This window comes from Phascolarctos cinereus, unplaced genomic scaffold (assembly GCF_003287225.1).
Source record: "Phascolarctos cinereus isolate Bilbo 61053 unplaced genomic scaffold, phaCin_HiC Scaffold_9;HRSCAF=440, whole genome shotgun sequence".
Lineage (NCBI taxonomy): Eukaryota > Metazoa > Chordata > Mammalia > Diprotodontia > Phascolarctidae > Phascolarctos > Phascolarctos cinereus.
Window position 1 is genome coordinate 265,325,261 of NW_027556402.1, and position 15,662 is coordinate 265,340,922.

Consider the following 15,662-nt stretch of genomic DNA (forward strand, 5'->3'; position numbering starts at 1 on the left):
TTGGCTGTGTCCACGTCTGGAAATCTCTTCCTCTTCAGCTCTGCTTCCCTGGCTTCCTTCAAGGCTTAGCTAAAGTCCTAGTTTCTGCAAGGAAGCCTTCCACGTCCTCCTTAATTCTAGCCTTTCCTCTGTGGAAAGTCTTCCATTTGTCCCGCCTCTATTTTGTTTGTATGTGGTTGTTTGCATTTGTCTCATGCACTAGACTGTGAGCTCCTGGAGAGAAGGGAATGTCTTTTAACTTGTTCCATCTCCCCAGCGTGTAGCACTATGCCTCACTTCTTAATAAATTAACAAATGTTTACTGACTGGGACATAGTAGGTGCTTAATAAATGCTCATTGACTATCACTAGTATTGCTCCCTATCACCAGATGCTGGCTTGAGCATTTGGGGCATCAGCCAGCAGAAGAAGCAATTCTCTTGCCCCATGTGGCCCCTTTGTAAAAGCCAATTGATGTCAAACAGTTAAATGGACCCAGAATGCTAATCTGTGGCCCCAACAGGAGGGGGGCATCCATGCATAGGAAATTAGAGAAAGATACCCCAAATCCCTCAGGGTACCCAGAACCTTGAAGGGAGATGTAACCAAGTTTAAACCCGGGAGAGAAAGCCAAAACATATCCACTACCTATAAATAAATACAGAATAAATACAAGGTAATCTAGCATCTGAAAGGATCAGGAAATACTTCATGTAGAAAGCAGAACTGGATTGTGAAGGAAATGAGGGGCTCTAAAGGGACAAGGCAAGGAGGTGAGCAATTCAGTCCTGGGGTGCACAGAGTATTGTGGGTGAGCAACAGCCAAAAGTCCAGTTCAGCTGGATGGGAGCTTGAGGGAAGGTGAGTAATTTGCATTACAACTGTAAAGGAAGACTGGGAGGAGGCTGGGAAGGGCTTTAATTGCCAAATAGAGATTTCTGCCTCACATGATCAACAAGGTGGACCAGACACTTTCTCTGGTCCTCACCTCCCTTCAGACACCTCCAGAATAAGGATCCACACAAGATGTAAAGCCATTTCAGTTGGCGCCACATCTGAGACACCAAGATTCCCAGTGAGATAGCAGCCACCCTGCACGCTCACTGGGCATCCTCCGCTCTTGGTCCACCACACTCCAGCACACCTTAGAACGTGTCTCATTTCTGCCCCACCTCCTCTTCCTTGTGCTGGGGAAAACAAAAAGGCAGAAGGCTGGAGCTCCCAGAAGTCACTTAGGGCAGACACTAAGGTCAGGGAAAAGTGAATTTTCACCAGCTGACTGACTCAATCGTCCACTGTGGGAGGAAGCCGAGGCAACTTCAAGGTCCAGTTGTACAATCAAAGGGAAAGAAGTCAGAAAGTGAGTTAGAGAGGAATATAAGGAAAGAAGATATCTCAGGAGCAAGAAAACCAACAGGGAAGATAGTATAACAGAAGGAAAATCTGCCTTCGGATCAGCTAATGGAGCCCAGACACCTGGGAATAAATGGTGCAAGGCAAAGGAAAATGAATCAATACCTGACGAGGTCAAGGAGCCTGTGGATTGCCAGGAAAGTGTGGGACCCCAACAGAGTTTTCTGGAGTGGTTTAAAAGAGAATAAGAACTGTGAAAGTGGAATTACATATCTTATAATATATTCTAAATGATACATGACCTTAATATTAAAGCTCATACTACAGAAGAAATTAGAAGTGGTTCACCAAGTGGTCAGGGTGGCAAAAGGGAGGGTGTAGCTTAGGCAGACCTCATGATCTGAGATCTGTTTTTTTTGTTTTGTTTTGTTTTGCCTTTTTTGGCTAGGCAATGGGGTTAAGTGCCTTGCCCAGGGTCACACAGGTAGTAAGTGTTATGTGTCTGAGGCTGGATTTGAACTCAGTTCCTCCTGAATCCAGGGCCAGTGCTCTATCCACCATGCTACCTAGCTGCCCCCCAGAGCTTATGATCTGGAGGGGAACCGAGGCATTGAGGGACAGAAGGCCACAGTGAGGAGGAAGAACAGGGTTAGGAGGCACTGGGGAGAGGGGAAAGTGGGAAGATGACTGTGATCAGATGAAGAAGTTCCAAAGTTCATGAACACAGGAGTGGAAGACTTGGGATGAAGGTGAAAGCAAAGGTCTGACCATCTCTGTGCAGCTGAGGTTTGCCTGGAACAGTGGGTCATGAGTGTCTGAGGGAGAATCAACCTGGATATTGGAGTTCTCCCCCTCCATCCCACTCCTGCTGGGTATAAGAGCAAGGGTTAGGGTGGAAAGGTTGACAGCCTCACTCTGAACTTGCTAAGGAAAGGTGGAGGTCCTCGAGACGGGGAGAGAATAGCTTTCCAAATCTTGATGGATAGATATGGATTTATCCACATAAACATGGTGCTTCCTACGGACTGAAAGGATCTCTGTGGAGGAGACACAGGGAGAACCTGAAAGTGGGGACAGAGCTCGAGGAGTCCCTTGGGCTGAGGACAATGAATAAAGGGGGAGCTGGTGCAGGACAGGGAGAGAGGCTGTGCCATGGGGAGGGAGCCAGGTCTCAGCAAGAGCCACAAGGTGGAAGGATTGGAAAGCAAAAGATGACCAAAGCAAGTCTTCCAACTCCAGAGAGCAGAGTGGGAGGGCTGGGGTGGGAGTGGGGGAAACCTCAGGGCAGGTGAGGAGGCACTGGGGGTGGGAAAAGGGGTTTGAGTAGTGACAGCCAGGGGGTCTGAATCACTGGGAGGGGTAAAGTATGGTGGGGCGGGAGAATGCTAACCATTGAGGAAAGAGTCTGGGCAAAGCACCAGGTCCACTGGGGTAGGCAGGTGATTAGACTGTTCAAGGACCCCCCAACCAACCTTGGGAAGGGGGGGTAGTGGTGATTCTGAGTCCTGACAAGTCTGGCAGGCCTGACTCCCAGCAGGCTGGAGCATGCCAAGGTGTGGCCTGGGGCAATCTGGACAGAAGACAAGATCTCTACTTTTGGGTGTTCTGATGTGGAGCAGCCTGTCAGCACTGGAGAAAGCCCTGAGGTGAAGCAGAGGCAGAGGCTGGTGGCCTGGCATGGTGCTGACGTGGGGTACCCTGGGAAAGTTTGAGAATGAGGAGGCCATAGGCCAGGGGATTTCTGTTAGGGTCTCCTGAAGCTCCCTGGCTAGGACATGAAAGTGTGGCAGCAGCTCAGGCCCGGGGGCAACTCAACTGTCTGGTCTGGACAGGTTCAAATATTTGTATGTTCTGAACTTAACAAACCTTTCCCAATACATATTTTCTGGCCTTCTCATTTGTAGCTAAGCCTCAGACCTCTTCCATAGTGGGAAATCCTTCCCTTACATCTGTAATGGACTCACCTTTGTTATAAAGATGACCCCAGACTCATATCTACTTATGTGGAAACTTAACTCTTTCATTCTCACACCTTTAGACTTGGATGTCTGTGTCTGTGCCCTTCAGTTTGCCAAGCAGAAATGGGGGGCATTTGCTTTACATTCTTCTTTCTCTCTCCTTTCCCTTCCTTTTCTCTGTCTGTACCCCCTTCCTTCCTTCATCTCCTTTCTCTTCTCTATCCTTCCCTCCCTCCCCTTCTCCATTCTTTCTTCCTCCCAATCACCTTTCTCTCTCTGTCTCCCTCCCTCCCCTCTCCATCTCTTCACTGTTTTTTCTACCTCCTCCCTCTTTATCCTTCCTTCCACCCTTCCTCCTCTGTCTCTCCACACTTCCTTTCCCCTCCCTCCTTCCCTCCTCATCCTCTCCTTCTCTGTCTCCTTTCCTTTTCATTTTTCCCCCTGTACATTATCCCAGAGTGTAGCAAATGGGGTTGGGGTGAGCAGATTTCTTCCTTCCTCCTCCTCTCCCCATCTCAACCAGGAAAAGTTAATGGTGGCTTTCAGAAAAGCATCTGCTGTATGTGCATATCCAGGTGCCAGATGGGGAATGTATATACCTCTAAGCGGGATGCCCTCTGGTTTCCTTTTCTGTGTATAGGTCAACTAGAGCTCTTGGAAGCACATGGCATGAGGGAACATTTGTTTTGTGGGGAGGAGGGTCATCTCCAGTTGGAGAATTCTCAGGTTCAAGCATGTGGGGCATTGGCCAGCAGAAGAAGCAATTCTCTCGCCCATGTGACCCCTGGAGCTGGAGGACTGCAGCCATGTCACAGGGGACCAAGACATCTGGACCTCAGCCACCATTTCCTGATAACTGTTTTTTTTTAAGGCAATTGAGGTTAAGTGACTTGCCCAGGGTCACACAGCTAGTAAGTGTCATGTGTCTGAGAGTGGATTTGAACTCAGGTCCTCCTGACTTCAGGGCCAGTGCTCTATCCACTGTGCCACCTAGCTGCCCCATGTAAAAACGATTTTTAACATTTGTTTTTAAAACTTTGAGTTCCAAATTCTCTCCCTTCCTCCCTCCCCACCCTCCTCATCGGGAAGGCAAGCAATTTGATATAGATTATACATGTGTAGTTATGCAAAACATTTCCATATTAATCATGGTGTAAAAGAAAACATAGACCAAAAAACACCTCAAGAAAAATAAAGAAAGTTGGGACAGCTAGGTGGCACAGTGGATAGAGCACCAGCCCTGGAATCAGGAGGACCTGAGTTCAAATTCAGCCTCAGACCAAACACTTGACACTTACTAGCTTGTGTGACCCTGGGCAAGCCACTTAACCCCAATTGCCTAAAAAAAATTGCTTTTACATGTAACTGTGGAAAAATAAAATACTAAATAAATGAAAAGAAACACAATGCTCCTAATGTGAATTGGAAGAGAAATATGATGAACCAACAACTCATCTGAAAAAGATGAAAGTTAGTGGACTACAAGCTCATTATGAATTACTAACTGGAGGCAGTCAAAAAGCTGATGTTATCCTAGGCTAAATTAAGAGAATCTCTGCAGCAGTAGTGGTCTTCTTGCAAATCAGACCTAGTGCCCTGGTATTTGAGAAATGCTAGGACACTGATTACTGGGATAAAAATTCCCTATTCAACAAAAATTGTTTGAAAATTGGAAAGTAGTTTGGCAGAAATTAGGTTTAGACTAACAGTTTATACCATTTATCACAATAAGTTCTTAATGAATAGATGACCTAAATATAAAAGGTCACACCATTAAAAAAAAAGTTAGTGGAGAATGGAGGAAAGAGAGAAGTATAAGCATGGAAGGTTAAAAAAATTAATTTGTATAAAACACTCAACACCATAAGTTGCAGAACAGTCACTGATCTGCATGGGTTGAAAAAATTTCCTCACTCAGTTTTCTCTATACCCGGTACTGTATTTTTTTTAAAGGAAAAGAAAAGCTTCCAAATGAACCAAAATAACACATACAGAATCAGAATCAGTTGTTTAGGAAAAAACTTTGCAGAATGTATCTGTAACAGAGGTCTGATATTCAAGATACATAAGGAACTGATACAAAATACATCAGGAACAATGAGCCATTACTCATTAGATAGAAATTGGACCTGTGGTGTCATTAACATAGGGAACTCAGGGGAGAAAACTCCCTTCATCACTGAAACCAGGAGGTGGAAGTGAGGAGGGAGGGCATTCCAGGCCTAGGGAATCGAATTGGGAGATAAGAGTGTTTTCCTCTGAGGAATAGCAAGGAGGTTCATGTCACTGTTTGCAGAGTGTTGAGAGGAGGAGGTAAAGTGTAAGAAGATGAGAAAATTTGGGGTGGGGAGGCTAGGTTATGAAGGGTTTTGAATGCCAGAGGGTTTTATGTTTGATCCTGGAGGTGATAGGGAACCACTGGAGTTGACTGAGTAGGGGGAGTGGAGGGGAGAGAGGTGACGTGGTCAGATCTGAGCATTAGGAAAATCACTTTGGTGGCTGAGTGGAAAATGGACTGGAGTGGGGAGAGACTGAGGCAGGCAGACCCTCCAGCAGATTATTGCAGTAGTCCAGGTGTGAGGAGATGAGGGTCTGCATTAGGGTGGGGGCAGGGTTAAAGGAGAGAAGGGGGCATATTGGGAGAGATGCAGCAGAGGTGAAATGGACCAGAGATGTTGTAGAGGTGAAATCACCAGGTCTTGGCACCATATTGGATCTGGGGGATGAGAGAAAATGAAGAATCCAGGATGAGTCCTAGGTTGTAAGCCTGAAGTACTGGGGGAAGGGTGTTGCCTTTGACAATAATAGGGAAGGGGTGTGTGTGTGTGTGTGTGTGTGTGTGTGTGTGTGTGTGTGTGTGTTGAGGGAGAAGGGAGAGGATTGGTGGGGTTTTTTTGGGTTTTTTTTCCCTTTTGGTGAGGCAATTGGGGTTAAGTGACTTGCCCAGGGTCATACAGCTAGTAAGTGTCATGTGTCTGAGGCCAGATTTGAACTCAGGTCCTCCTGACTCTAAGGCTGGAACTCTATCCACTATGACACCTAGCTGTCCCTGGGGAGAGGATTTAGAAGGAAAAATAATAAGTTTTGGATATATTTAAATTTAAAATGTCTACTGGACACCCAGTTCAAAATATTTGAAATGCAGTTGGAGTTACAAAATTGGAGGTCAGCAAAGAGGTTAGAGCAGGATAGGTAGATTTGAGAATCATCAGTGTAGCAATCATTAAATTCATGGGAACTGATGAGATCAGCAAGTGAAGCGGCATAGAGAGAGAAGACGAGAGAAGAGAGCCCAGGACAGAGCCCTGAGGGATACCCATGGTTAGAGTGCATGATCTGAGGAGGATCTAGCAAAGTGACAGAGAAGGAGTGGGCAGAGAGAGAAGAGGAGAGTCAGGAGTGGGGGAGGGAGAGGGTATCCTGAAAATCTAGAGAGGAAATGGTATCCAGGAGGAGAAAGCAATCACCAATGTCCAAGGCGGCAGAGAGGTCAAGGAGAATGAAGATGGAGAAAAGAAGGGTCATTGGATTTGGCAATTAAGAGATCATTAGTAACTGTGAATCAATGACTTGGAGTCGGAAGGAATCTTTGAAGCCACCTAGTCTGACCCCTTATTTTAAAGATGAAGGAGACAAGCTAGATGAGGCTCATGTGCCCATGGGTGCAGTGGCACAGCCAATATTTGAGCCCAGATTTCTTATTCCAGGGAAGGATTGGGTGTTCACCGAATGCAGTCCCTCCCAGAAGCAGTGTGTGACTTCTGATTGTTCCCAGTTAGACTGTCCGGTGGATTTACCACCATCCCCACTTTTACCCGTTCCTGCATCAAAGGTAGCAGGTGTCTGAGTGTATGTGGGTGTGATTTTAGTGACTTGGGGGATAAAATACTCTCTCTCTCTCTCTCTCTCTCTCTCTGTCTCTCTGTCTCTCTCTGTCTCTCTCTCTCTCTCTCTCTCTCTCTCTCTCTCTCTCTCTCTCTTCTCTCTGTCTCTGTCTCTGTCTCTTTCTCTCTTCTCTCTCTCTGTCTTTGTTTCTCTCTCTATCCAGTCAATGCTATAGCTTTAGCCACCACCACATTCTCTTCATGGTGGTCTTTTTGCAAATAGTCATCATGAGTCCTGACAGATGAGGTTACCAACTACCCCACCAAACTGCTCTGTTTGGCAATTTTTTCCCTTTTAAAAAAAAACTTTATTAATTTATTTTGAATTATCAACAATCATTTCCACAAGCTTTTGAGATTTAAATTTTTTTTCCCTCTCCCTCCCCCCTTCCCTCCCCAAGATGGTGAGCAATCTGATATTCGCTCTACATACACATTCCTAGTAAACATATTTTCACGTTAGTCATGTTGTAAGTAAGAATTAAGACTAACAGGAGGAACCACCAGAAAGAGGAAACAAAACACAACAGAAGGAAAAAAAGAGCAAACAGTATGCTTCAATCTGCATTCAGACTCCATGGTTCTTTCTCCGAATGTGGGTAGCATTTTCCATCGTGAGGCCTTTGGCATTTAAAGCCTGTCTTTCTGTTACATGACCTGCATTATGGAGGACTAGACATTTTTTCCCAAATTCATGGGGATCATTCCCAAGAGACAAAACAATTTCTGCTGTCTCTATGAGCTAAGACATCAAGAATGCTAATGAGGTAATCAATCAATGTACAAACTGCAGAGAAAGCAAATCCTTCAGGAGCTCACTTAGCATCCCTTTCTCACAGACTCCTGTACTGACAGAGCTGCATAATGCCAACCCAAGGCTCACCCAAGCCAAGCCTCCAAACAAACCCCTCTCTGTGCCCACCACAACCCCCCACCATGGAAAGCAGGAAGCATATTTGCCACAGAACTCAACTCTGCCCTCCCCCCATCACCACCATCACCTTGTCCAGTGGAAAGGAAGAAGCTGTGCGGCCAGTGCCTTCACTGGAATGAGGCCAACAAACAGGGGTAGTCTCAGACGGAAGGCACTAAGACTGAGGAGGACTGAGGAAACTGCTTGTAGAAGGGGAAACTAGTTGGTACTTGAAGGGAGCCAGGGAAGCCAAGAGTCAGAGGTGAGCAGAGAACATTCCAAGGAATGGAAATGGGAATAACCAGAGAAAATGCTCTGAGTCAGGAGAGGGACGATCTCGTTCATGGAACAGCCAGGAGGCCAGAATCACTGAATCAGAGAGTTACATGTGGAGAGAGTAAGGTACAAGGAGAATGGAAATGTGGAAAGGGGCCAGGTAATGAAGAGCTTTTACAAAAACAAATAGGAATTTATATTTCATCTTGGAGGTGATAGGGAGCCACCAAAATTTAATGGAAGATCTTCAAATATAAAGGAAAGGACATTTGAATAATACAAGATTATTCTGAAACTCTCCCAGAAACCACAGGAGAGAATAGAATAATACATTCCAAAGAGGAAAGGAGGTCAAGAAACTACCTAAGGTGACATACCTGACCCCCCAAACCTGAGCCTAATCATTAATGAAAAAATGGGTATTCAATTAAAAAGAGGCATTTGAAGCATTACTAGAAAGAAAACTAGACATAGGCAGATTGTTTGCTTTGCAAACACCCCAGACAACAGAAATACAAGAAGGGTAAACACAAAAAGCAACCAAGGGAGGCAGGAGTATTGAAATCAATTACCCTGAGTTTAAAAAACAAAACAAAACCAGACACTTGTGCAGTTAACAACTACTAATACAAAATAACAAGAGGGACCATTAAGAGGTTTCTTTTGGAGAGCACATGAAGAGATAAGGGTGAAACCTGAGCTTAAATGGAAGAACCAAAGGTGGAAGAACAGGCCTGAATCACCACAGACTCTACCTTGTCTCACTCTGTCCACAGCTGAGCCATTGTTTCTGACCAGCTGCATGGGAGAGAAGAAGAAAGAAGACAGAAGGGAGTGTGTGCTGCACCCTCACCAAGTCAATAGTTAACAAGGAAGGAAAACCAACTCCTTTAGTCTTTCAGGAAGAAGAGGAGATGTGCGAGGTGGCAAGGCGAGGGGATGAAATGGGGAGAGAAAGGGGAAGATCTCCTCTTAGTTCTGGGAGGGGATCCCACTGAAGAATATTCCCGAAGGGGTATTTTATAATGGGAGATAGGACCTTCCAGTGGGTCAAGTCTACCAGGATTTGGCTTAGAGGGAGCACTGCAAGGGGAATCAGATCTTCTGAGGACAACTAACACCCAAAATCATGGGAGGACATAGAGATTTCATGACAAATGGGGAAAGGGGATCCAGGGAGGGGAGGGCCCCTCAAAACCAGGGACACAGGAAAATTCCTACCAGGAGCAGTACTTCTCTATGTAACCCTTCAGGAACTGATATTTCTGGGGTGAGGCACAATGGAAAAAAGGGCCTGGGGGCCGGATCAACAAGACAAAACCACAGCACCCATTTAGAAGGGGAAATAGTAGCTTTAATTAAAGAAGGAAGAAATGAGTGTGAGGGCCATGAGCCAAAGAGTAAAAGTCTAGAATAAAAAGGAAGGAAGATAAACAATGAATAAAACTCAGGGAAGAAATCCTTTTCAAATTTCACATTGCTCCCCTCCCTCCGTGCTCTATGTCCTAAAAGTGCTTCCTTGATCTTCTGGACATAAGAGATTCTATCGCCCACCTTCCTGGAACATTCTCACTTCTCTTCCTGGCTTCTCGGGATCCCTGGCTCCCTTCAAAGTTCAGCTCATCAGCTGACTGCTACAAGGGGCTTCCCCAATCCCCACTCCCTCCCTGCCAATGAGGTGGTACGCAGAGGGCATCACAGATTGTAGATTTAAAGCTAGAGGAGACCTCAGAAGCTGCCAAATCCAACCTCTGCATTTTATAGATAAGGAAACTGTGGCCCAGAGAGACTGGTCAATGCTGCCATAGTTAAGCAGTGGAGCCGAGGTTGGATCTCTGGTCTTCTGTCTCTTCTGTCTACTGTCGATTTTCTATTTATTAACTGACATAGGTCACAATCTCTCCCCACTCCGCCCCAGTGGGATGGAAGCTTCCGGAGGGTGGGGCTTGTTTTTCTTTTGGCCCTTGAGTCTCCAGGGCCTGGTACAACATCTGACACATAGTATGTATTTTATAAATTCCTGATGTATTGAATTAAATATATTTGTTTCCCTCCGAATAGGTAGGTCAAAAAAATTTAATAAAGTGGCAAACCTTCCCAAGCTACCTCTTGGATTTAATGCCATACCAGTCCGAACAGCAGTAGGCTTTTCCATAGAATTAAAGTCCTAACACAATTCATAGGGAAAAGTAGACAAGAATAGGAGGAATAGCTGAAAAAGAAAACTGGCAAAGAGGAACTACCAGAGAACCTGACATTTCTCGGGCTCAGGTTCACAAAACACTTCCCATGCCTATCTTTACTTTATCTTCCAACAATTCTATGAGTGATACAGATGCTATGATGATCCTCATTTTACAGTTGAGAAAACGGAGGCAGGTGGAAGTACAGTGACTTACCCAAGGTCATCTAACCAGGAAGTGTCTAAGACAGGATTCAAATCTTGTTTTTCTGGATACTGAGCCCAACAATGGGCCCACTCTACATGACACCTTCCATCAACCAAGAAACTTGCATCTACGTACCTACTGTCTTCCAGACACTTGCTAAGAAGAAGCAATATAATTTTTGCCCTCAGGTAGTTTATGTGCTGATGTTTACAAACACAGATATCTAAGAGATACAGGTGAAGTAGCTACAAAGAAACTTAGCAGAGAAAGCATTAATCGCTTCTGGAGGAACATGGAAAGGCCTCCTGCAGAAGGGGGCTTTGAGCGGAGGCTGAGGTCAGGAGGGAGCATATCCCAGGCACAGGGGACAGCCAGGGCAAAGGTGTAAAGGCAGGAGATGAAGTTGGAATGCAAGAAACAGCCTGGCCAGACCAGAGTGAAGGACAGTGATGTGGAGGCCGGAGAGAGAGGAAGGGGCCGGGACAGAAGAGCCTGAAGGCCAGTCTACGTGAGGTCTTAGAGCTCCTAGAAAGCCACTGGCAGGATGACCCAGTGCCTGTACTTTAGCAAGGTCACCATGGCAGCTGTGGGGGTGGGTTGGACAGGGAAAAGACTCCAAGCAGTGAGACCAACCAATTAGGAAGTAGTTCCAATAACCTTCCAGGCACCAGATGAGGAGGCTTGAGCAGTGAGCGGACAGAAAGTCAGACAACAGGCTGGAGAGGAGGGGGCCTTGAGGACAACGACTCTGAGGTGGCAAGCAAGGGGAAGGGGGGGCCAGCCTTTGATGATAAGAGGGAGTGAGCTGCCTGAGGCAGATCTGGCCTCCAGCTTCACCACTCCACTGAAATTGACCTCTCTGCGTCCCTGGAAAGCAAGAATCAGAAAAACGTCTGGGGGGCAGCTAGGTGGCGCAGTGGATAGAGCACTGGCTTTGGATTCAGGAGGACCTGAGTTCAAATGTGAATTCAGACCCATAACACTTATTAGCTGTGTGACCGTGGGCAGGTCACTTAACCCCATTGCCTACCCCCCCAAAAAAATTTAAAAAAAATAGGTATCAGCAAATATTTGGGGCAGCTAGGTGGCGCAGGGGATAGAGCACTGGCCCTGGAGTCAGGAGGACCTGAGTTCAAATCCGGCTTCAGACACATAACGCTTACTAGCTATGTGACTCTGGGCAAGTCACTTAACCCCATTGCCTAGCCAAAAACAAAAAGCAAACAAACAAACAAACAAACAAAAAAACCAAAAACGTGTGGCACTGGGGAAAGAGTAAAGGCACCGACAAGAGAATGCCCAGAGGAGCGCAACTAATACAAAATCTGCACATTTGAGACAGCAAGGATCATGCAAATAAAACCACAGGGAGCCAGGCCACAGATGCACGGCCCAAAAGGAGGGGGTGGAGGTGAGGGTAGAGTGTTGGAGAGGGGCAGATCACAACCACACAGCCACAATCAATTCTGCCTGGTCAGTGACAGAAATATCTGCTGTTTTTAAGAACTGCAAGAAAAATGAGCTTGTTATGCAGCAGAAGGAAAGGAAAGGAAGGGAAAAAAACATTTATCAAATGCCTGCTGGGTGCTAGGCCCTGTGTCAAATGCTTTACAAATATTATCATTGGTGAGAAAATTTATGATTTTGATTCTAGAAAAGGTAACAGGATTTTGCACTATAAAAATCGGTGTCTCAATAAGAAACAGATTGGGAAAAATATTTGGAGCAAAAAAGTCTATTAAAAAAACCTCTAATATTACCTCTATGATTAATGCTGTACCTTCTCTCCCCCTAGAGCAATAGCTGAAGTATAGGAACAAAGAATTTACGAAGGAGGACATTCAAACTTCAAACAACCTCAGAAGATGCTATAATTCCCTAAGAAATGAGAGTAATGAAAATTTACAATCTTAAAATACCCCTGTGAACCCACTAGAATGGCAGAAGTAACCCCAAGCCCTTTTCCTTCCTCTTCGAGCTCTGAGACGTCTCATTCCCATATGATACTGGTCTCCCTGGCCACTGTCTCCAGCATTGGCTTCACTTGGACTTGTAGCCACTTACTTGGTCATGGTGGGAGAGGTAGAATTCTCTTTGCTCCTAATGGCCTCTTCCAGGCACTTCCCCTACCACCATCACCAGCCACCTCTCTTCTGTTGGGGTTCATTCATCCAAATATATCATCACCTAATCCAGATCCTGAGGCCATTACAATGGACCCCCAGACCCTGTCCTTCCCTCCTCAGTGAATTCAGCTCTGGGCTCACGGTCTGGATCTTCTCCCCACCTCCTGCCCTCATACTAGGGGACTTGAGCACACACTTTAATGTTTGTTCAAATGTTCTAACTTCCCATGACCTCCTTTCCTCCACTACAACTCAGCCACAGACAGACATGTTCACAAGTGTGCTGGTTGTCTTTCCTGACAAGAGAACGGGTTCCTCTGCCTCCTTGTCTGATCACTGCCCAGCACAGTTCTATTTCCCTGTTCCAGAGCTCCAAAGTTCCTCTAATAGGTCATAATTGCCAATCATTCCATTTCTCCTTGTGACTTACTGCTTGTAAAACCGTCCTTAGTCCTCACCAGAAGCCTCCATTCTCCAGTTCTCTTCTCTCCTCACCCTTGCGCTGGCTTCACTCTCCTCCTTCCCTATACCAATTCAGTTCTTCTCAGTCCCTTGTGTGGTCATGCATATCCCAGCCCTGAATGGCCCTCACCATCTGCCTCCTTCATTCCTGCACTGAAGCTGAAAAGAACCAGAGGAAGTTCAAACCAGGCTGCTCTCATGTTATTTCATTTGATCTGGGTCCTCACTGCAGCCAATCATTCCTTTTAGTCTTCCCATGTTCTCTCCACAGAGGCCCTTCCAAATCTTCCCTTTTCTCCTAGCCTCTCCCCCTCCCTCCCTCCTTCCCTGTTATCTGAAGGCTTTGACTTTGCTGAGCAGAGGAGGCATTGGCCAGAAGGGGCTTCTTCCTTCCTGCTCATTTTATGCTTCTCTGTCATCATCCCTTACTCTCTGTCCTTCCCCTGTGTGTCATATGAAGAAGTGACCTTTTTCCTTTTCTAGGTAAGGCCCCTATAGAGATGTGACCCCATTCCTTCCCACCTTCTCCAGCATATTGTCCCCTCTATCATCCTATCCTCCCTCACTAGTCTTCAGTGTCTCTTGCTGCTCCCTGGCTCCTTCCCTGCTTCGTACAAACATCTTCAAGAAAACCTCACTGGAGCCAACCAGCCAACACCTCATAGCTCTTCTCCCTTTTGTGGCTGAACTCTTTGAGAAGGCCATCTCTAATCGGTGGCTCCATTTTCTTTCCTCTGCCTCTTATTAAATATCTGCAGTTCATCTTTCAACCTCATCCTTTTCCTGAAACTCTCCAAAGTCATCAATGATCTCTGAATGACCTCTTAACCAAATGTCACAGTCTCTTGAAACCCTCACCCTTCTTGACTTTCCTGGAGCATTTGACGCTGTGGATCACCTCAATCAACTAATTGACAAGCATCAGTTTTCTCTGTGGTAGGCACTGATTTTCCTCCTGGATCCCCATTTTTCTGGCTTTTTGTGATACTCCTCTGACCTGTCTGACCACTCGTCTGCTGGTTCATCCCCCATTCTACAGCCACTGACCATGGGTGTCCCCCAGGCTCTGTCCCGGACCCTTTCTCTTCTCTTGTCTCTATTCACTCGATAGAGGATCTCATCAGCTCCCATAGGTACAACTACTTAGCATACTTAGATCTATATAGCCAGTACTAATCTCCCTCCTGAGCTGGTCATGCCTTTCCAACTACATATATATGATATCTCAAACGGGATGATCTAGAGACATTTTAAATTCAACAGGTCCAAAGCCAATCTCATCATCTTCCCCATGCCCACCTACATGCCCTACCCTTTTTCTTCCAAAGGCATTAGCATCCTTCTACCCTCCCAGGCTTTCAATCTTGGTTTTATCCTGCACTCTGATCTGAGCACCATGGGCTGCAGAGGGGGACATTTGTGGGCACAGGTAAGCACCCGAAATGGGCAGCCAGGATGGAGAAGGGCCTGGAGTCCAAGTTATAAGGAACTAAAGACACTGTTTTCCCAGGAGAAGTGAAGGCCTTGGAAGGAACAGGAAAGTTGTGGAAGTGGACTTGAAAGGCTGACCTGGGAAGAAGCCGGTCTTCTTTCTCTTGGCCCCAAAGGGCAGAGAGGAGGGAGTAATAGGCCAAGAGGCTGATTTAAATTCCAGAGGGCTGGACAAACAGCTGAAAGTGAGAGCTGCCCAGAGCTTGAGGTGTTGCCCACGGAGGTGACTCCTCAGCCCGGGAGGGCTCCAAGCAGAAGCAGGTAGGGGCCAACAGCGTCCTTTTCGGAATGCTGTGGGGTCTCTCTCTAGGTAGGTAGGGTCAGTGTCTCTGAGAGCCTCTCAGTACTTTCTCTCTATGGAGAGTCTCTCTCTGGAAGAGTCTTGTTTCTTTGGGGGCCATCCCCAAGGGGCAGGTGTGGGAAGATGCGCTCCCGCCTTACCTCAGCCGCCTCAGATCTTCTCACTTGCCCGAGGCTCCCCCACCCCACCCAGACCTGGCCTTGCTTCGGCCACTCGGGCCTCAGCTGGACCACCGCAGGCAGCGCGTGGGACCTGTTCCCATGGTGACAGGCGGGCGGGGGCTACTTACCTAATTGAATATTCATGAGCGCCTGGCTCCTGCTTGAGCAAATCCGCCCCGTCCCTCCCTAGCAACGGTTGCTATGCCGTCGCTCCGCCCTGCCTACGTCATGGACCCAGAGAACAGCAGAGTCAAGAGAAAGGAGAGAGGATGAGAAGAGGCGAGAAGAGACTGGAAGAGAGCTAAGATTCTTCCTTCTCCCCCGGGGACACAGACAGGGAGGCTGAGGCGGACGATCAGGGCCTCAGG

General features: G+C 46.7%; 1 protein-coding gene across 3 annotated transcripts in view; it reads right to left on the reverse strand.

The window, feature by feature from the left end:
- LRRC56 (leucine rich repeat containing 56) overlaps positions 1–15,373 on the reverse strand; it is a 63,834-nt gene extending 48,461 nt beyond the window's left edge. For all 3 annotated transcript variants that reach the window (XM_078148227.1, XM_078148226.1, XM_020979421.2), the window contains exon 1: positions 15,274–15,373. The gene's annotated coding sequence lies outside the window, so the exon portion shown is untranslated. The remainder of the gene's footprint in view (positions 1–15,273) is intronic.
- Between the last annotated feature and the right edge of the window lie 289 nt (positions 15,374–15,662).